Genomic DNA, 22,584 nt, shown 5'->3' on the forward strand with positions numbered 1-22,584 from the left:
ATAAATACAGCATGTTTCAGGTAACATCTTACACACACCCCCCTTTTCAGCTAGGACCACATCTAAGGCCATACAGTTTTGGCAGGTCATATGTAAAGCGGCTTCTAGTTGTTTGGCTATGCCTTGGAGCGTAGATGTGGATTGGGGGACTCCCCACTCTGGGTTATTGAACATATCTTTCAGTTGGAAAGGCTTTCTTAACCAGTTGCCGACCGCCGCACGACGATGTACGTCGACGGCTTGACACGGGCAGGCATATGGGCGTACATGTACGTCCCTTGCCTCCCGCGGGTCGGGGGCCCGTTCGGGCCCCCGCCCGGTGCCTGCGGCGGTCGGTATTCGTCCGGGAGCGATCCGGGACGAGGGGGCGGCCATTCATTCATGGCCACCCCCTCGCGATCGCTCCCGACGAATAGAAATCCCCGGTGACATCACTTCCTCTCCTGTAATGTAAACACAGGAGAGGAAGTGATGTATTCTCTCCTCCGTGTCGGTATTTTTCGTTCCGACACGGCGGAGAGCGGATCGGTGAGTTGCACCAACACTCTACACACACAGTAGAACATGCCAGGCACACTCACACCCCCCCGATCACCCCCCCAATTACCCCTGCCCCCCAGTCACAGTGACACCAATGTCATTTTTTTTTTTTGCATTGGTGTCATTTGTGACTGTAATAACTGTTAGGGCAGTTAGGGTTAGCCCCCTTTAGTTCTAATGTACCCCCCTAACCCCCCCAATAAAGGTTTAACCCCGTGATCACCCCCCGTCGCCAGTGTCACTAAGGCTGGGTTCACATTGCAGCGGTTTATGAGAACGAATGTGATTCGCACCGCACTGCAGTGCAAATCACATCCGATCTCTGTGCGATTCGAGTTCAGCCATTCGCCGCACCCGCCACACCCGCCGCACCCGCCGCAAATTCGCACGGGACCCTTTTTTTGGCCCGCAGCAGAATCGGATCGCATGGGTGTTCACACCATGCGATCCGAGTTTGCAGATCGCACTGCGATATGCGAACTGATCTGGGGGTGTCAGTAACATTTCACTGACACTCCCAGCAGTTCGCATAGGGCAGTGTGAACTGCCGCCGGGAGGCATGCGATGCGGGAAGCCGCCGCGGATTCGTGGCGTTTCCGCATCGCTCCAGTGTGAACCCAGCCTAATAAGCGATCATTTTTCTGATCGCCGTATTAGTGTCACAGGTGACGCTAGTTAGGCAGGTAGGTATTTAGGTTCGCCGCAGCTTTTTATAGCGCCAGGGACACCCATATACTACCGCATAAAGCCCCCTGATTGCCCCCTAGTTAACCCTTTCACCAGTGATCACCATATAACTGTTACAGGTGACGCTGGTTGGTTAGTTATTTTTTTATAGTTTCAGGGCACCCGCCATTTATTACCTAATAAAGGTTTAACCCCCTGATCACCCGGCGGGTGTCATTTGTGACTAATAACTGTTAGGGCAGTTAGGGTTAGCCCCCTTTAGTTCTAAGGTACCCCCCTAACCCCCCCAATAAAGGTTTAACCCCGTGATCACCCCCCGTCGCCAGTGTCACTAAGGCTGGGTTCACATTGCAGCGGTTTATGAGAACGGATGTGATTCGCACCGCACTGCAGTGCAAATCACATCCGATCTCTGTGCGATTCGAGTTCAGCTATACAGATAGTATGGCTGAATTCGTGTCGCACCCGCCGCACCCGCCGCACCCGCCGCAAACTCGCACGGGACCCTTTTTTTGGTCCGCAGCAGAATCGGATCGCATGGGTGTTCACACCATGCGATCCAAGTTTGCAGATCGCACTGCGATATGCGAACTGATCTGGGGGTGTCATTAACATTTCACTGACACTCCCAGCAGTTCGCATAGGGCAGTGTGAACTGCCGCCGGGAGGCATGCGATGCGGGAACCCGCCGCGCATTTGTGGCGTTCCCGCATCGCTCCAGTGTGAACCCAGCCTAATAAGCGATCGTTTTTCTGATCGCTGTATTAGTGTCACAGGTGACGCTAGTTAGGCAGGTAGGTATTTAGGTTTGCCGCAGCTTTTTATAGCGCCAGGGACCCCCATATACTACCGCATAAAGCCCCCTGATTGCCCCCTAGTTAACCCTTTCACCAGTGATCACCATATAACTGTTACAGGTGACACTGATTGGTTAGTTATTTTTTTATAGTTTCAGGGCACCTGCCATTTATTACCTAGTCTCACTAGTGTACCCCTAAATTTAGGGGTGTCTACTTTCCAAAATGGGGTCATTTGGGGGGGGTTTGTGCCATCTTGGCATTTTATGGCCTTCAAAACTGTAACGCCCTTAGAAAGCCTGAAGGCGGTGCTTGGTTTTTGGGGCCCCGTACGCGGCTAGGCTCCCAAAAAGTCCCACATATGTGGTATCCCCGTACTCAGGAGAAGCAGCAGAATTTATTTTGGGGTGTCATTTCACATATGCCCATGGCATGCGTGAGCAATATATCATTTAGTGACAACTTTGTGAAAAAAAAAAAAAAAGTTTGTAATTTTCCCGCAACTTGTAGCAAAATATAAAATATTCCATGGACTCAACATGCCTCTCAGCAAATAGCTTGGGGTGTCTACTTTCTAAAATGGGGTCATTTGTGGGGGTTTTGTGCCATCTTGGCATTTTATGGCCTTCAAAACTGTAATAGGTAGTGAGAAGTGAACTCAAAAATTTACGCCCTTATGCCCCGTACACACGAGCGGACTTTTCGACATCCAAAGTCCGACGGGCTGAGTCCGTCAGACTATCCGATCGTGTGTGGGCTGCAACGGACTTTAGCTCCGCTAAAGTCTGACGGACTTTAGAAATGAAGCATGCTTCAAATTTTCCCGACGGAACTCCGCCGGACCCGGTCCCTTCGAAAAATTCGCTCGTGTGTGTGCTACTCCGACGGACTAAAACCGACGCTAGGGCAGCTATTGGCTACTGTCTATGAACTTCCTACGTCGAATCCAGTCGTACGTCATCACGTTCGACTCCGTCGGAGTTTGGTGTGATGGTGTGTGGCCAAGTCCGTTCGGTCGAAAAGTCCGCCAGAACTCCGTCGGAACTCCGGCGGAACTCCTTTGGAGGTCTGTCAGACTTAATCCCTCTCGTGTGTACGGGGCATTAGAAAGCCTGAAGGCGGTGCTTGGTTTTCGGGGCCCCGTACGCGGCTAGGCTCCCAAAAAGTCCCACATATGTGGTATCCCCGTACTCAGGAGAAGCAGCAGAATTTATTTTGGGGTGTCATTTCACATATGCCCATAGCATGTGTGAGCAATATATCATTTAGTGACAACTTTGTGTAAAAAAAAAAAAAAAATTTTTTTTTTGTCATTATTCAATCGCTTGAGGCAAAAAAATAAAATATTCAATGGGCTCAACATGCCTCTTATCAATTTCCTTAGGGGGTCTACTTTCCAAAATGGGGTCATTTGGGGGGGTTTTGTACGGCCCTGCCATTTTAGCACCTCAAGAAATGAGATAGGCAGTCGTAAACTAAAAGCTGCGTAAATTCCAGAAAACGTACCTTAGTTTGTAGATGTGACAACTTTTGCGCAAACCAATAAATATACAATTATTGACTTTTTTTTTACCAAAGACATGTGGCTGAATACATTTTGGCCTAAATGTATGACTAAAATTGAGTTTATTGGATTTTTCTAATAACAAAAAGTAGAAAATGTCATTTTTTTTCAAAATTTGCGGTCTTTTTACGTTTATATCGCAAAAAATAAAAATCGCAGAGGCAATCAAATACCATCAAAAGAAAGCTCTATTTGTGGGAAGAAAAGGACGCAAATTTTGTTTGGGTACAACATTGCATGACCGCGCAATTACCAGTTAAAGCAGCGCAGTTCCAAAGTGTAAAAAGACCTCTGGTCATTTACCAGCAAAATGGTCCGGTCTGAAAGTGGTTAAACTGGTATACCCACTTCCCCACCATAGGCCCAGTACATAGGTCCCACTGTCTCCTCTGCTAGGCTTTTCAATGGTCAGCCTGAACTCCTTGGTGAAATACTGATCCATGTGCTTGTTGATTGTCATTCTATCTAAAAGTGTCTTCCTATTATTATCCTTTCTATTTTGGGTGCTTTCAGGTTTGTAACCCCAGTGTTCCAACCCACTACTCCCCAGGAATCACAGTTGTTGCCCCAATAGGAATCAGTAACACATACATACAGTCATGGGCCTTACCATTTCATCCCAGGACCAGATCTTGTACATAGTACCTGGAATTATCTGTTCATAAGAGGATATAAAAGTGGCAACGTGTATTGGATGAGTTATACCAGAATTGGGTTATACCATCTTTTTGTTTGATGGCTACCTCTGTGCCTGAGCAATGATTACAATGAAAAGGATATACAGAATCATTTGGTCCCCTCGGCCTCTTCCTCAGGTACAGGGACTTTCTTGCAGTGGGAAGTTGGCAGTGGTTATGAGAACCTGGAAAGGACCATCATATCTGGGTTCAAGAGTGTGCTTTCTCACAAACTTCTTTACCAGGACACAATCGCCAGGAACCAGCTTGTGCGTTCCTTTATCTAGCTCAAGATCTGGAATGGAAAACACTTGCGAACGGATACGGGTTAATTCTCAACATAAAGCAGTCACATAATCAGTTAATACATCAGATTGGAGCTGTAATTGCTGTGGGAAGTAACAACCCAGTCTGGGGGCTGAACCAACCAAACAATATCTCATAGGGTGACAGACCATGGTTTCCCCTTGGAGTGTACCTAAAGCCACGTACACACGGGGGCGGACTGTCTGGCCTACTTAGTCCGCCGAAACACATTTCAGCGGACAGTCCGCTCGTGTGTGGGCTTCAGCGGACTTTTTCAGCGTGCAGTCTGGCGGACTAAGTATTTCGGAATGTTGGAAATACTGTCCGCTGGACTCGCATTTTGGCGGACAATCCGCCCGTGTGTGTGCCAGTCCGCCGTACTTTTGAAATGAGCGGACTTTTCCCGCCCAGAGAAAAGTCCGCTCATTTCGAGCGGGTCTCCAGGTAGGCGGGGCCCGCGAAGGAGACGTCGCTGGCCCCGCCGCCTGGTATGGACTTAAAGGGGAACCCCAACGCCAAAAAAAAATCGGCATGGGGGTCCCCCCCAAGTCCACAACAGACCCTTGTCCGAGCACGCTACCCGGCCGGCCAGGAAAGGAGGGGCGAGCGAGCGCCCCCCCACCTGAGCCGTACCAGGCCGTGTGCCCTCAACATGGGGGGTGCCTTGGGGAAGGGGGGGCCGCGCGCCCCCCCCCACCCCAAAGCACCTTGTCCCCATGTTGATGAGGACAAGGGCCTCTTCCCGACAACCCTGGCCGTTGGTTGTCGGGGTCTGCGGGCGGGGGGCTTATCGGAATCCGGGAGCCCCCTTTAATAAGGGGGCCCCCGGATACCGGCCCCCCACCCTATGTGAATGAGTATGGGGTACAATGTACCCCTACCCATTCACCTGTAAAATAAAAGTACAAAAAAAAAACACAACACACGAGATAAAATACTTTATTGCACAGCTCCGGGGGTCTTCCGTCTTCGGGGGTCTTCTCGCCGGACTCCTCCGCTATCTTCTTGTAGCTCTTTTGCTAGCGGAGGAGTCCGGCTTTCTTCCTTGCCGCCGGCCTCTTCTCCCGACTTCGGGGGTCTTGTCCCCCTCTTCGGTTCTTCTGCCGGGCCACCGCGCCTTTTTCTAGCTCTTTTACAGGCGGTGGCCCGGTCTTCTGTCGCCGCCCATTCTTCTTCTTCTTCTTCTTCTTCTTCTTCTTCTTCTTCTCCTTCTTCTCCAGGAGATGTTGACACGACGCTCTCTCCGGCCACAATGCCAGGGCCGCGCTGCGCGGCCACTTATATAGGGACAAGGGGCGGTGTCACATGGGTTGATGTCACATGGGGACTATGACATCGTAAGGGGGCGGTGTCACCATGTGACACCAACCCATGTGACATAAAGCCATGTGACACCGCCCCTTATCCCTATATAAGTGGCAGCGGAGTGCGGCCCTGGCATTGTGGCCGGAGAGCGCGTCGTGTCAACATCTCCTGGAGAAGAAGGAGAAGAAGGAGAAGAAGAAGAAGAACGGGCGGCAGCGGCGACAGAAGACCGGGCCACCGCCTGTAAAAGAGCTATAAGAAGGCACGGTGGCCGGCAGAAGAACCGAAGAGGGGGACAAGACCCCCGAAGTCGGGAGAAGAGGCCGGCGGCGAGGAAGAAAGCTGGACTCCTCCGCTAGCAAAAGAGCTACAAGAAGATAGCGGAGGAATCCGGCGAGAAGACCCCCGAAGACGGAAGACCCCCGGAGCTGTGCAATACAGTATTTTATCTCGTGTGTTGTGTTTTTTTTTCTACTTTTATTTTACAGGTGAATGGGTAGGGGTACATTGTACCCCATACTCATTCACATAGGGTGGGGGGCCGGTATCCGGGGGCCCCCTTATTAAAGGGGGCTCCCGGATTCCGATAAGCCCCCCGCCCGCAGACCCCGACAACCAACGGCCAGGGTTGTCGGCAAGAGGCCCTTGTCCTCATCAACATGGGGACAAGGTGCTTTGGGGTGGGGGGGGCCGCGCGGCCCCCCCTTCCCCAAGGCACCCCCCATGTTGAGGGCACGCGGCCTGGTACGGCTCAGGAGGGGGGGCGCTCGCTCGCCCCCCCTTTCCTGGCCGGCCGGGTAGCGTGCTCGGACAAGGGTCTGTTGTGGACTTGAGGGGGGGACCCCCACGCCGATTTTTTTTTTTTTTCGGCGTTGGGGTTCCCCTTTGAGGCCATACCAGGCGGCGGGGCCAGCGACGTCTCCTTCGCGGGCCCCGCCTACCTGGAGACCCAGTTCATTTCAAAAGTAGGGCGGATAGTACGGCGGACTTAGTACGCCGTATTAGTCCGCTCAAAAAGTGCCGCGTGTGGGCAAGTCCATTCATTCGAAAGTATGACGGACTGTCCGTCGGATTGTCTGGACTAAGTTGGCCAGACAGTCCGCCCCGTGTGTACGCGGCTTAACACTGAATAAGGCAATGGGTAGGCTATCTGGCTAACTCATTCCCATTTCCTGAGATATTTTTAGCATTCTAGATTTTATTGTGCCATTCATCCTCTCCACCTTCCCACTGCTTTGAGGATGGTATGGGGTGTGGAAAGCTAGTGTGACCCCTAAAGCTGCTCATATTTCCTTGGTCACTGAAGCCATGAAAGCCGGCCCCTGAACGCTCTCTATGACCTCTGGGACACCATATCTGCACACTATTTCCATTAAAAGTCTTTCAGCTGTGGTTTTTGCTGTCTTGTTGGTAACTCGATAGGCCTCGAATGATGGGAGGCACTGTGGGCCCACTGTACAATTGCAGGAAACATTAATTGTGGCAGACATGGTATCCTGTTTAATTCCATGATTCCTTCAAATTCTGTGGCTCTTTTTTTGATCCACACTTCTTTTTCTTCTTTGTCAGCTGCCACCTGTTGCTCCTTGAGATGAGACCTATTTACTGGAGGGTTTTGTAGAATCATGGTGGTTTGTACAGTATCTTTTAGGGGTATCTATTGGGTGATCCAGGATGGGTGCATTGACTCTGCTGACCACTTCTCGTTACCCATCTGCAGCTTGTTTCGCAGCGGTATCTGCAAGGTGGTTGCCTCGTGCTTCTTGGGAAACCAGCTTGCCCTGCACCTTTACCTTAAGTATAGCCACTTGTGCTGGGAGGAGTAGGGTATCCGTTAAGTCCTTGATAGCTGCACTGTGTTTTACAGGTGTTCCTGCTGCTGTCAAGAACCCTTTGGTTTTCCAGATGATCCCAAAATTGCAGGCCACACCAAGCGCATATCTTGAGTCTGTATAAATGTTGGCTCTTTTTCCTTCTGCCAATTTACATGCCATGCTTAGGGCCAGAAGTTCTGCTTCCTGGGCAGACATGGAGGAAGGTAATGCTGAAGCTTGAAGAACTGTATCTTTGGCGGTGACTGCGTATCCTGTGTGGTACCGACCCGTGCTGTTTGCATACCTGGAACCATCCAACCATTGTCAAGTCAGGATTCTCAAGGGCTGTTTCACTGACTGTCGGTAGGTGTGATGTCTCCATCATCATTACTTCAAAGCAGTCAGTCATGAGCGGTGAAGTGAGAGTCATTCTCCAAAGAGGTACCCCCTCAAGAACAGGAAGCAGAGTGGACGGGTTAAGGGTATCACATTGGAGGATGGTGATGTTATCGAGGAGAAGCAAGGCACACTGGAGTCTGAGGTGTCTCTGCGAGGACAGGTTTTTGGGCTGTACTTTGTTTAGTATGGCAGTTATGTCATGAGGGGCAAGGCCCAATAGGAGATCAGCAGTCTTGTCCAAAAGGGGTTGGGCTGCAAAGACAGCTCTGAGGCAGGAGGGCCACTGAGTCCAGTTGACAGGAGTAATACTCAATAGGTCTGAGTCTGTTGCCATGGGCCTAAGCCAGAACTCTTGTGGCATGTCCTTGTCTCTCTGAGACAAACAGTTTGAAAGTCTTTTCATAGTCTGGGAGGCCCAAAGCAGAGGCTGTTGAGAGGACCTCCTTCAGAGTTTCAAAATTGTCCACAGCTTCTGGAGAATGTAGGATAGGGTCAGATTTCTGGGCATCATAGAGAGGTTGCATCAAGAGGGAGGCTTCTGGGATCCAAGAACAGCAGTAGGAGATTAATCCTAGGAAGTCGTGAAGGGGCTTTTGACCTTGAGGCAAAGGGATGGCCTTGATTGTATCAACTCTTTCTTCAGTGAGATGTTGGGTGCCTAGGGAAATGCAGTAGTGTAGGAAAATCACCTTCTCTCTGCACCACTGGACCTTTTCTTCGAGGCCTTGCTTACTTGCTCAGCCAGGTAGTGGAGGAGGCTTTCAGAGAAGATTGAGGCATCAGAGAAGATTGAGGCATCACTGAAGGTATCTGCACAAAGCTGGAAGTCATACTGGAGGAGTACAATGTCTGGGTGTAACTTCATCCAGGTGTCCAGAATGAGGGCCATTGCCTTGGGGAATTGGGAGGGGGAGTTCTGGGCACCTTGTGGCATAACAGTCCAGGTGTAGCAGGCAGGTGACACAGGCTTGCCTGAATATTAGTGGAGAAGGTCCATGTGATCCAGAGAGGGGCGGGGTGGTGGCGAGGTTGGGGCAGATATGGTGTGTCAGAGGCCATTATGAGAGGAGCTACCTTCTTACTGTTCTGTGCAAATTATAGGCCTTTTGCTACTAATAACGTCTCAAGCTCCATTACTCTGCTATGTGCTTTGTTCAGCATGCTAAAACCCAAATCGGTAAACATTTGTGCTATTCTGTTGTGATATTTCTCAACAGATTTTCCTTTTTCTTGCGTGACCTATTGTGCACATATTGGCTTCAGGCATTTTTGGAGTGGAGATGTGAACCATTTCCATGGAGAATAATCAATTTTTTCCAAGCTTCAAGCTACAAAACGCTCAGATGTGAATGGGGCCTAAATCACCTAACACTTGTGTGATTCTAGTGCATAGAATTATTCGCAACCTTAAATCACTTCCTCTTTCTTTCTCAACCACAATTCATCTGGCATAACGCCCAGAATACATAACTTCCTCATTATTTATAATACTCTTAAAACTTGTATCTGGTTAAAAATCAACATTTTAAAATCCCCAATTATTGTTAACACAGCTTAAACACAATTAAAACCATTTGCAAAAATATATCACATTTGTTACATTTGATGCTGTTAGAAAAGAAGGACCTTTAAACTTCAATAATGCAAGGATTGGCAACTGCAACTAAAACAGTTCTTAAAGTCAGACTCTGGCTGAAATAATCAAGACACCCTATACAGAAATTGAAATGCTACATTGATTGTAACATGTTCCATCACTGGAAACATGTCGGTGGGTTTCAGTGTGGGCGGTTCAGGAGGCAGTGGCATAGGGCGTGTTGCCCCAGGGCGACATGTCAGAGTGGGAAGTGTCACCTGTAGCAGAGGGGCAGTAGGGGAGGTGTCACCTAGAACAGAGGTGCGGTAGACGAAGGGCAGTGTCTACTTCCTGGGGACCAGACGCTATTATAGGACTGTGGCTGACTACTTAGCTTCCTCTTTTCTGGCTTTCCATACACATATACAATATGACCATTTTGATTATTTGGATTAAATTCATGTTCTGTCCACCCTTCTTCATGAATAGCAACTTTAAACCAAGCATTTGAAGCTCGTAGCAGCCCATGATCGGACAACAGACCCTTTTTACGTTTCAAAATATTACACCATTCATCTACCTGTAGTCCTCCACCCAAATGCATATCAACCCCACACACTTTTGCCAATTTCTTTCCCTTTTTGACAGCACCCCCTCCTTCCCACTCTAACACCAAGCGACAGGCCAAACTGCCCTTTTTGGGCCTCACTAACTTTTGCCCCATAGTTTTGTTAGCTATTGAAGAGTTTATGTCTGGGCTCAGGGTTTGTATCGTGGTTTTATGAAGCCGCCCTGGACCCAAGAGGGTCAGACAATCCCTCTATCCGTCACCTGGTACCAGTTCAGACCATATCACAGTCTCAAGTTAATGATGACAAGACAGATAGAGAGTGGGAGAGTGAGAGAGAGATAAAGGAACGTCTACAGTGTTCAGCTGCCAAGCAAGCCTCCCTGCATGCGCCTTCCCAAAGCGTAGACCAGTCCTGTGACCCCCAAGGTGGCCACAGGTAGAGGAGCCAAGTAATATGTGACCACATATTACTCTCAACAAGACATTTAACAAACAGATAAGGAGTACAGCAGTTAATATTCAATGCACCACTTCAAATGTTATTCACATTTCCCAGAACCATGCCCAAATTCCTCACTCTATCTTTTTCTTCCTCTTCAAACTGTTCTGGTTGTTGAGGTTGTAAGGGGCACCTTTCGGCTGCAGGTCCCCGCCTTCTAACTTCACTTTCTATAGCCTGTGGTGACTTACCAACCTCAAGTTTAACTGGGTAATGCATATTTAATCTGAATACCAACACATGTGTGGTCTCTGCTAACAGGGGTTTATAACCAAGAGACTCAGTCCTATATTCTGGCTCTACTACTTCAACAAGACCCCAGCCTTCTTCATTTATCCCAAACAACAGACCACAAACACACTTAGGACATGTCCTTACCACCAACAACAAGATGTGACCAACAAGCAACAAGATGTATGACAACCCTAAAGAAATAAAGGATTGTTCAGATCTCACAGGATCCCCATGCCACGGCTGGGCGTATTCCTGACGCCCCCTCCTGGTTTTCCCATGCATCACCGCACCCATGCTTTACCACACAACATATTTCCCAGGAGAAGTTTAACCACATCCTGGTGCCTCCTCCTGGTTTTCCTGTGCTTTACCACACTATATATTTCCCAGGAGAAGTTTAAACCACGTCAGCTAATTTCATCCATGACTATGTAATCAATTCCTCAGTCCAACAGTCACCACAAAACACAAGATTGATTAACAAAACAGAACAGAACAAAACAGGCAGTAGATATAATTGCAGCTTCCTTATTATATCAACAGACTCGAAGCAAGATATATACTTGTCTTTGAGGGCTGCAGGAAGCTAATATGGACACAGAGGTTGACCAGCCATGGGTACAGGATAAACAGTAGACTAGATATACGAGATATCCAAAGTGTCTTACCATTTTCAGAGGTGATCAGTCTCCATCCTGTCTCTGTGTTGGCTTGTCCTGGTCCCTTCTTGATCGGCTACCCCTTGGGACCCTCGAGCACCACAATGGGCGCCAAAATGTTTTGGAATTGGATCAGAACAAAAGTCTGATATTATTATATCTACCCCTGATCAGATTTAATATAAAAGCATGCACGCTCTGAAGTGATTAGGCTGACTCTCAGTTCAGAATCAAAAACTTCTGTTTTAATATTTATGCTTCTCAAGATTTTTATACAATTCCATTAAAGATTGAGATACGTCAACAAGACTGATGCATACAAACCACAAATATAAAAATACATATAGTGATAAAACATTGGTTTTAGCTGGATGCTCATTTGAGGAAGTAGCTTTGTTCTTGCATTTCTGCAGTATTTCTTTGCTTTTTTTAATCCATTGGTGTTATGTTGTTATATTCTGAATGTATTCTCAGAAGCAGGTGCAAACTTTCTGTTGGCTGTTGCAGTAAGTCCAGTTCCTAAGCAAGGGAAGGATGAGCTTTGCAAAATATCTGAATATGTCTAACTGAAACTGACATGTCAGGCATATAAAACATGTACTCGTACATTGGAATAGACATTTCATGATTCGCTTAATCACATCCATTACAATTCTACACCTTCATTCCTCTCAGTGCAGGTTTCTACGAGAACTGAAAGTATAGTGGGGTTGGAGATCTCAGCTGATGAGGAGCAAGGAGAGGCCCATCTTGTTCTTTGGTGTGGGTCTTTTAAGTACGCTTGCCAACGGACTGCATGGGAGTTTGACATATGTCTGGTCAAGCATGTGGTGACCAAGCAGCTGTTGTTTTGGCCACGCTTGATACGCTTCAGACATATGTTGCAAACATGTGTGATCTGCTGCACACATCTCAAATAAGGCCCACACCAAAGAACTTTTGGAAAAACGCATGGAGTCAGCAGCGCCCTGCACATGCGGAGCTCTGTGGTGTGATACAGTCGGTTGGCTGCCCTTAAGCTGGCCCCTGGCAGTCATCCTGCCTCATTGGAGATGTGCCTCCTGCTCCTCCTCCCCTCTCCTATCAAGCACCCAGGTAGAGTCAGTGACCTCATCATCCCCTCCCTCCTCGTCACTGGAGAAAACCTGGCAGTATGCTGCAGCTGGGGGAACATGACTGCCAGTTTGTAGTCCTTCTTGGGCACCCCCTCTCTCTGGGCTCACATTACTGCCTTCCTCAATCCCTGTACCATCATCGGAGCCTTCAAAACGCTGTATAGCCTCTTACAGCGGGTACCCAATACTGTGGTCGAACAGTTCGGAGGACTCCTCAGGGCATGATGGTGGGGCTAGGGAAGGAGTGACTGATGACATTGAGTTGATGGAAGACGCCGCTTTGGCAGCTGCATTGGCAGCCAAAGTACTCTGTGCCTGGGGGACAGAGGATGAGGACAGCTTGGACATCCAATCTACCAACTTTTCTGCATGTTGTGGCTCAACACAGCCAGCAAAAAGGACAAACGTGCCCCATGGCCACATGCTGAGGATGCACCATGTCCCCGACCAGCAATGTTGGCTGTAGACACAAAGCCTTCTTGCCCTTTTTTTAGTGGCCTGTGAGCACCTGCCTCTCCTTGTTGGCCTTCCAAACATACTGTATTTGATTTATTTGTAATGTATTTGAATAGGTACACCAGGAATGGCTTATATATATACTGATTCTGAATATAGTGCAGCTAACTGAATGAACTGCCTGCCTGTAGTATATTAGGAACAGAACAACAGGAATGGTCTACAGCAAGATCTAGCTGCACAGGATATAGTCCTGAATATACTGCAGCTAACTGAATGAACTGCCTGCCTGTAGTATATTAGGAGCAGAACAACAGAAACGGTCTGCAGTGAGATCTAGCTAAACTGGATCAACTGCCTGCCTGAAGTAGATTAGAAACAGTACAGCATGAATGGTCTGCAGTGAGATCTAGCTAAACTGGATCAAAGTAAATGAAATGACACTCTCTCTCTATAGGCCAGCAACACACTACACAGGACTGATGTGCAGGTGGCCTTATATAGTGCGCAGTGTGTACTTAACCCCCGAGCCATAATTGGCCAAAGGCACCCTGCCTTTGGCCAATTATGGCTCTGTTTGCTTACGGCACTCTGATTCGCCATGCATGCAGGTCATAGTGCATGCTTGGCCAATCATCAGCCAGCAAACCACTGCGGTGACGCAGTGCATTATGGCCTGTGAGGCGCTGCTCCAATTTGGCGCGAACGGCCCATAATGTTCGATCTTCGCCGAACGATCGAACAGCCGATGTTCGAGTCGAACTTACGGTCGACTGAAATGCAAAGCTTATCCCTAGTAGCAAATGTCGCGCTATACAATAATATGGATATTAGCAGTCTGTAAATAGTAGAGATGCAAAGATATGGATATGTATCACAAAGTGTATGTATGTAGTAAAGTAGATCAGGGGGGTTGTAAACATGTAGTCAAGACCCACCCATTTCAGATCAAAAAAAAATATATATGTCCTGGAGTGCCAACCCTAATTGTATAGTAAAAAGAGGAAAAGTGTGAAGTGGGCGTTAAACGGTCAACTCCAGGCATATGTATTACAACACAGAGATAAATACATATATATATATATATGATGTTTATTATAAACCACAACAGGTGTATAAAATAATATAAATATCATACAAATACATAAGGGAGAGCTAATCCCCAAAAATTCAAGACCGTGATACATACACATACATACATACACATGCGTACATATTGCAAATGATGGCCGACATGTTTCGCGGTTGTAATCTATAGTCGCTTCATCAATGCTTGGTTACTGTATAGTTTAGTCAACATATAAAACAAAAAATACACTAAATATACAAAGTGCATACATATATACATTACAATCCAGACAAAAAGAAAAAAAGGGAGGAACAGGGGAAAGAAAGATAAAAAACAAAACAGGAAAAATATATCTACCTAGTGGCCATCTGAGATGTCCAAACTAAGGGGAGACCAAAATGCACAATACATGCCATGCTCAGAGTCTGCACTTCGTGGACAATGCTTCCAGGTAATACGGCTATTGGGGTCATCCCTGAAAGGATAGATCCAGAAAGCCAAAATATAATGACAATACTAATACATATATGTAAATTGCAGGTATCCGGCAGTGTTAAAATATGCCAGCCTTGACAGACAGTAGTAGTGTGTTGCCAGAAATTATGTAATATAATGCCACACAATGCTCACAAGGATCTAACAGCCTCCGTAGGTGAATTCTATAACACAAATAGGGCACACATAAACAGGCAAAAAAAGCCAAAAGGTATTGGAAAAAAGAAGCTAAGGTTCAAAAGCCAGATCTAATCCTATATAACAAAAAGTCAGGCTTACCTGCTGATAACAGCAAAAAAGAGGTGGTCTATAGGTCATCACCTGAGTGACATGCCAACCACATACGAGCTGTTCCCTCCAGCAAAGATTCAGTCAGGCATGTTAAAGGTCTGGGTCTCCCAAGGATCTAGAAACCCAGCATGAAGCCCCAATGCAGACTTCCATCTCTATATTAACAGTACACAGAGGGGAGGATCCACAGGGTGCTGGGGGGGCAGGCATGTACTGGCCATTGGGACTACAGGGAGTTTCCCGGTGGGCCGATGGCTCAGTGGGCCACTCTGATGCAAGGGGGCTGGTGATGGGACACTCTGATGTAAGGGGGTTGCTAATGAGACACTCTGATGTAAGGGGGCTGCTAATGAGACACTCTGATGTAAGGGGGCGCTGATGGGACACTCTGATGTAAGGGGGCGCTGATGGGACACTCTGATATAAGGGGGCGCTGATGAGACACTCTAATGTAAGGGGGCGCTGATGGGACACTCTGATGTAAGGGGGTGCTGATGGGACACTCTGATGTAAGGGGGCACTGATGGGACACTCTGCTGTAAGGGGGCACTGATGGGACACTCTGCTGTAAGGGGGCACTGATGGGACACTCTGATGTAAGGGGGCGCTGATGAGACACTCTGATGTAAGGGGGCGCTGATGAGACACTCTGATGTAAGGGGGCGCTGATGGGACACTCTGATGTAAAGGGGGTGCTGATGGGACACTCTGATGTAAGGGGTGCTGATGAGACACTCTGATGTAAGGGGGCTGCTCAGGGGACACTCTGATGTAAGGGGCGCTGATGAGACACTCTGATGTAAGGGGTTGCTGATGGGACACTCAAAATGTAAGTGGGCTGGTCTGGATGAAGTCCAGGGCCAAATTTCTTTCCCAGTCCAGCCCTGTGGGGGGGTCCTCTCTCCATAGGACCAACGGTATCACAGGGTAACGAAAAAGGGCGCCAAAAATTATATATGGCGGACCTAGCACAAACAGAACAACCCAGAGCTCCCCTGTTTGTGCATAGTGAATCCGCCCACATGCACACCAACGCCATACCGCAAACTGTAAGTGACTCAAACCCAGAAGTGACCTCAAAGCTGAAAGTGATGTAGTGCAGCCACATATTAGTCTAACGGCTAATATTGTAAACAATGCCAAAAGAACAAAGAAAAAAGAAAAAAATTAAAACAACAAACCAACACAAACAGGCACCGCAGCAACAACAAAACCACAGGGCAAACTAAAATTCCCTGATAAACCGGGAAGAATGGACCCTTGTGCCCAAATTCAAAAATAACACATGGAGACCTAATCCCAGGGCTTTCAAGAGCCTTCTCATATGCTCATATAAAGCGGTTTTGTACAGAAAATTGCAAGTTCATCTTATTCAAATGGCTTTGGAACATAGATGCAGTTATGACCATTGAAATAAAATAATATGCAGTATTTACCTTTTTATTTTTAATGTTTATGCCGACTTCCGGGCTCTCCTTCCGTGGGAGTAGGCGTGTTTATCGGCTTCGCAATGGTCCCTGGGAACTTTTTTAGCTATTTCCCAGGAATCCGTGGGGGACACAGTCATGCCGAAATCTTGTGAGATTTCGGAAGGAGGACGCCGGTCACGTGACGAGGGCGTGTCCGAAATTGCCATTTTGAAAGTGGGCAGGCAGCTCTATCTGCCATTACCACTATAGCACACGAGGCAAGAGGAAGGAAAACAAAGAGGACACTCGATGAGCATGTGCGAGATGGAGCGGTGAATGCTGGGAGCTCAGCGTCATCGCATCCAGAAAGTAAATGCCTGTGGGCTTCAAACGCCCACAGTGAAAATGGAAACTGCCGGACTGCTTTTTTTAAAGTTTTCCTTAGCAATGAAATCGTCACGCCGGGGGTTAAAAAGACGCCGATCGTGACTGCAAAGACACCGTAGGAATCACCCACGAGTTACACAGGTAAAAAAAAAAAAAAAACGGCAGCGCAATCCCGCTTTAAGAACCTTATAGCTATAGCCCCTCAGTAAAAATCTATTCCTCAAGGTATTTGCCTGTATTTTAAAGTCCTTATCATTGGAACAGTTATGTCAGACTCTTAGATACTGTTCAATGGGTATGGCCCTGATTAAGTGTCTGGGGTGGACACTGAAGTAAATAATTCCCAGCCGTAGGCTTTCTAAAGAGACTAGTACTAATGGACCCATGAGCTGATTTGCTGATGGTAAGATCCAGAAAGGGAATAGTCGATCTATCAAGCTTAAAGTGAAATGCAGTTTAAATGAATTATCATTCAGTTCTTGGATAAAGCTAGCAAGTAAACCCAGATAGTTTCTCTAGGTCCTTCGGAAAACTAGCAGTGGAAATGAAATAACCCAGAAATTTAACCTGTTTACGATGGAACTCATACTTTTCCATCTTGCAATACAGGATATTTTCTCTCAGCCTCTGTAGCACGCGGGAGTCATCTGTGTGGTGGCTATCTAGGGATTTAGAATATATGAGAATATCATTGAGATAAACCACCACACATTGCTGCAATATATTTGAGGACATCATTGATGAATTCCTGAAAAACTGCAAGAGCGTTGCTAAGACCAAACTGTATTACAATTTATTCATAATGTCCTGTCCTAGTATTAAATGCAGTTTTCCATTTATTGCCCTCCTTGAGCCTCACAAGATTGCATTACCTTCTCAGATCAAGCTTCATGAAATTCGTTGGTCCCTTGAAGCGGTCAAATGATTCCGTAATCAACGGAATCGGATACACATTTTTAGTCAAGATACAATTGAGACCCCTATAATCGATACAAGGTCTCGTTTCACCACTCTTCTTTTTCACAAAGAAAAAAGCCAGCACCAGCAGGAGGATTTGCAAATGAACCCTCCAGAAAGCGTGTAGTCCTCCATGGCTTTACCCCCCGAGACAGACAAATGGTGAACCCGGCCACGAAGGGCCATGGCACTAGGTTGAAGGTCAATTGCGCAATATTACGACAGTGTGGAGGCAAACCACCGGCTTGACCTTTGTCAAAGACATTGCCAAATTCACAGTACGCTACTGGCAGAGAGGAGAGTGAAGAGGTGCACAAGACCGTGGCCACTTTCCCAAAACCTGTCTTACTACATTGTGGCGACGAGGAAAGAACCTCAGCAGGAAGCCAATCAAAAGAGGGGTTGTGACTCTGATACCAAGAATAACCAATAACAGCCAGGTAATGGGGTGAGGAAATAACTTGAAATTGGATTATCTCATGGTGAAGAGCCCCTATGGCCATGGTCAATGGAGCAGTCTCATGAGTCACATGGTCAAGCTGTAGAGGTCTCCCATCTATAGTCTCAATGGCCAAGGGAGTGGCATTAAGCTGCAGCGGAATCGAGTGCTTAGACACAAAGTCATTAACCTTCAAAATCTATATTTCTGATTTATTAATCAGAAGATATGATATGGGTTGAAAAGAGAATTCTTATTGACAAAGGAAAGGAAGGTTTAACATAACACCATTTATTAGAGTACGTTACAGGTTTATCTAATACACAGAAAATATCTATAGCCTAAGTGAGGGAGTAAAATATTAGGTTAAAATACAACAAGAGTACAATACATTCATTACAATACAAAACAGGACATATGACAAGCAGGTACCGTATATACTCGAGTATAGGCCGACCCGAATATAAGCCGAGGCCCCCAATTTACCCCCAAAAAACTGGAAAACTTATTGACTCGTGTATAAGCCGAGGGTGAGACATGGCTGTCCATCCCTGTGTGTCCGTCCATCCCTGTGTGTGTGTCCGTCCATCCCTGTGTGTGTGTCCGTCCATCCCTGTGTGTGTGTCCGTCCATCCATCCATCCCTGTGTGTGTGTCCGTCCATCCATCCATCCCTGTGTGTGTGTCCATCCATCCCTGTGTGTGTGTGTGTGTGTGTGTGTCCATCCATCCATCCCTGTGTGTGTGTGTCCGTGCAGCCTTGTGTGTGTGTCCAGCCTACCTGTGTCCCGAGCCTGTGTCCCGAGCCTCCGTCCCGAGCCTCCGTCCCGAGCCTCCGTCCCGAGCCTCCGTCCCGAGCCGCCGTCCCGAGCCGCCGTCCCGAGCCGCCGTCCCGAGCCTCCTCCGTCCTTCCAGGATCGCCGCTCTTCTCGGCGGCCATTCTAATATTCAAAAGCCGCGCCTCCGCCTCCGCCTGTGATAGGCGGAACACTGAATTTCCCAGCAGCCTGTGTTCCGCCTATCACGGACATCCTCTCATCCTCGTCCGTAGTACGAGGATGAGACGATGTCCGTGATAGGCGGAACACTGACTGCTGGGAAATTCAGTGTTCCGCCTATCACAGGCGGAGACGGAGGCGCGGCTTTTGAATTTTAGAATGGCCGCTGTCTGTCTGCTCGATACGCTGATCGAGCAGTCAGACAGCGGTGACTCGAGTATAAGCCGAGGGGGCACTTTCAGCCTCAAAAAAGAGGCTGAAAATCTCGGCTTATACTCGAGTATATACGGTATACCTTGTAAGTGCTGGGAGATGATCTGATAATTTACCTAATCTCTGGTCAGTCTCATCTGCCATTATCCTAGGTTTGGGGTCCCCTTAAGAAGGGCCATTTCTCATTGACTTGCCTAGGACCACCCTGATTGGTTAGCCCTCTCCTCCCCTCAATAGCACCTCCTCTTTTGGGTTTAATTGGTTAGTGATAATTAGTCTGAAGCCCACTTAATTAAAGAGGAAGTTTGCTCTTGAATAGGACACTTAACTAGGCATAGTCCCAGCCGGGGTAAATTGTCCATTCCTGAACAGATCAAAGAAATATTTTAAGCATATCAACCACCCTTTGAAATGGATAAATGGTTGATTAGCACGGAAGAATACACAAGCCTTTATCTAGCAAATGAATTCGGCTCCGTACCGACTACACACCCAAATGGTATCTGTTCGTGGGTTTTGATTATTACATTAGGTAAACAGCAGGACATCTCCCTCACACCCACACTTAGCATACCTGTGAGACAAAGGTATTGTTAATTGAATTATATACGCTGACCAAACGTCTGTTCCTGTAAATCAAATCATCTGGGCAGGTTAAGCTAAAATTATTATAAACCTTCTTTATTTCTTATCCTAATATATACATCTATAATACAAATATTCCCAGTTGCTAATGGAGATTACTCATAAACTCCTCATAAGGCAACATTATCTATGAACAGGTCTGCAGCCCCAGAGTCGATTAGAGCCTGTGTATTAATGGATGACTCAGACCAAGAAAGGGTGACCGGTACTAAGGGTCTATCCTTCTGGATAACTGGAGACATAACACCACCTAAGGTCTGTCCCTTATAGGACCTCAGGTGCAAGCGTTTTCCCAGACGGGTAAGACAAGACTTCAAAAAGTGACCTGCCTGGCCACAGTACAAGCACAATTCCTCCCTCCTCCAAACTGACCTCTCCTCTGCAGAGAGACTTGTGAAACCAAACTGCATGGGCTCTACTTCACTGTCAGACTTGGTACCAGGAGGCATGGGAGGTAAGGGTCGGATTGCAAAGCTCGGAGCCAAATATACAGGAGGTTTCTGTAAGCTCTCAGTAAAGTGGGGTGCCCCTTAAAAACAAAAAATTAAAAGTCAGTAGCTACAAATACTGCAGCTGCTGACTTTTAATAATCGGACACTTATCTGTCCCAGGGTCCAGTGATGTGGGGGAACGAAGCTCCACTCGTTCCCCGCTCCACTCGGCGGTTCCGGCACTCTTACTGTGGGCACCCGGCTGTGGCTTCATAGCCGGGCACCCACTGTGCATGTGCGAGCAGCGCCACATGCCGTGATACGCCACGCAGTCATCTGGGACGTGTCCCAGATGACTGACTGCGCTAAGGGGAAGTGACGGGTGCCTGGGCACTGAAGGAGGCAGACTATGAGGGACCCCCTAGCAACAGGCATTTAGAGGGTTTATTTTTTGGGGGGAAACACCACTTTAAAGGAAGGTCTCTCTCGCAGCCTGGAGTCAGTGAGAATGACAAACGTGATAACTTTTCCAGATCTGTAGGTATGTCTCAGGCTGCTATCTCATCTTTGATGTTATCTGAGAGACCATAAGAAAAAGCAGCCACTAGGGCTTCATTAATCCAAGCGACATCTACTGCCAGAGTACAGAATTCAATGGCATAATTCGCAACAGTTCTTGTACTCTGATGGAAATGAGGCTCTTGGCAGTAGAAGTGGAGTGTGCAGGAGCATCGAATACCCTTTTTTAAAAAAGCCACAAATTCAGGCTGACTCAGGACAATGGGTGTTTGCTTATCCCATAGTGTGTTTGCCCAGGCCAAGGCTCTATCAGAAAGCAAATAATAAAGCCTACTTTGCTTCTGTCTGTGGGAAATGCCTGGGGCAGCATCTCAAAGTATATCAATACTGGGTTGGGAAACCCTCTGCATTGAACTGGATCTCCCCCAAATTGCTGGGGAAGCTGGACAGAACCGGTATACCTCTTACAGAGGTAATATTTAGGGCTGGTGCCTGCACAGAGACTGGAGCAGCAGCAGGGACAGCCTGCAACACAGGTTGTACCGAAATAACCACAGTAGGAGGATCCAGGTGAGCAGTGCGAATCAGGAGCATCTATAATGCTATGGCAAACTGATACATGTGGTGATCCTGCTCATTCAATCTGGAATTTTTTTTACCAATGGGTGGATTGCCTTCATATTCTAAATTCATGGCCTTTGCCTACTGCCAGAACCATGAATCAGATGTAGACAAAAAATGCAGTAAAATCACACCTTTTAATAAAATGGTAAAAATGGTACAGTTAAGTAAACGTAGTCAAAACATAGCCAGGGTTCGGTAGCCAAGCAGATATTCAGAACAAATCAGGAAGCCAGAGATCAGCATAGTCGGAGACATCAGAAAGGATCAGGAACCAAAAGGGATGTCAGCTGGGCAAGTCTTTAACAGGAACACAGCAGAGAATCTTCAGCTAGGTTTGACCAAGGCAAAGGCACAGAAGAAATGAAACAGGCAGTTTAAGTAGCCAGAAGGGGCTGATTGAGGAGCAGGAAATGATCACCAGGTGAGTCACTGAGGAATTATGAGTGCTGGCAATTAACCGACAGCTGAGCAACCTGAGCTCTGAGAAGGGAGGGCTGAGCCCAGCCCTGACAGGATATAAATTGTGTGAATGACAATATACCAAGATAAGAAAATGTGTAAATAGGTATGAAAGGTATGAAACCAGAGTGCAGTTATCTGATAGGGAACACGTAAAATCAGTGTTAATATAGGTGCAAAGGAGAGTCAGTAAAACAAAAATCACCAAATAGATACCTCCTGGTATTTCATGTATATACACAGATGGACTCATAGCACAATGCAATATAAGAAATATATATTGATGCTAAAAAAAAACTGACATTTTTTCAGGAGCAGTGATTTTAATGTTTAAAGTGAAACAATAAAATTAAATATTCCTTTAAATACCGTGCTTGTGGGGTGTCCTTAGTATGCCTGTAATTTAGCACATCTTTCCTGTGTGTAGAACAGTACCACAGCAAAATTACA

At 47.2% G+C, this 22,584-nt stretch overlaps 1 protein-coding gene across 4 annotated transcripts in view; it reads left to right on the forward strand.

Moving 5' to 3' along the window:
- The window catches only part of LOC143928076 (coagulation factor XIII B chain-like), a 1,173,165-nt gene that overhangs the window by 1,117,254 nt on the left and 33,327 nt on the right, over positions 1–22,584 (forward strand). The window lies entirely within an intron of this gene.

The sequence above is a fragment of the Lithobates pipiens genome, unplaced genomic scaffold, assembly GCF_037356315.1.
Source record: "Lithobates pipiens isolate NorthernLeopardFrog02 unplaced genomic scaffold, aLitPip1_a1.2 Scaffold_23, whole genome shotgun sequence".
Classification (NCBI taxonomy): Eukaryota; Metazoa; Chordata; class Amphibia; order Anura; family Ranidae; genus Lithobates; species Lithobates pipiens.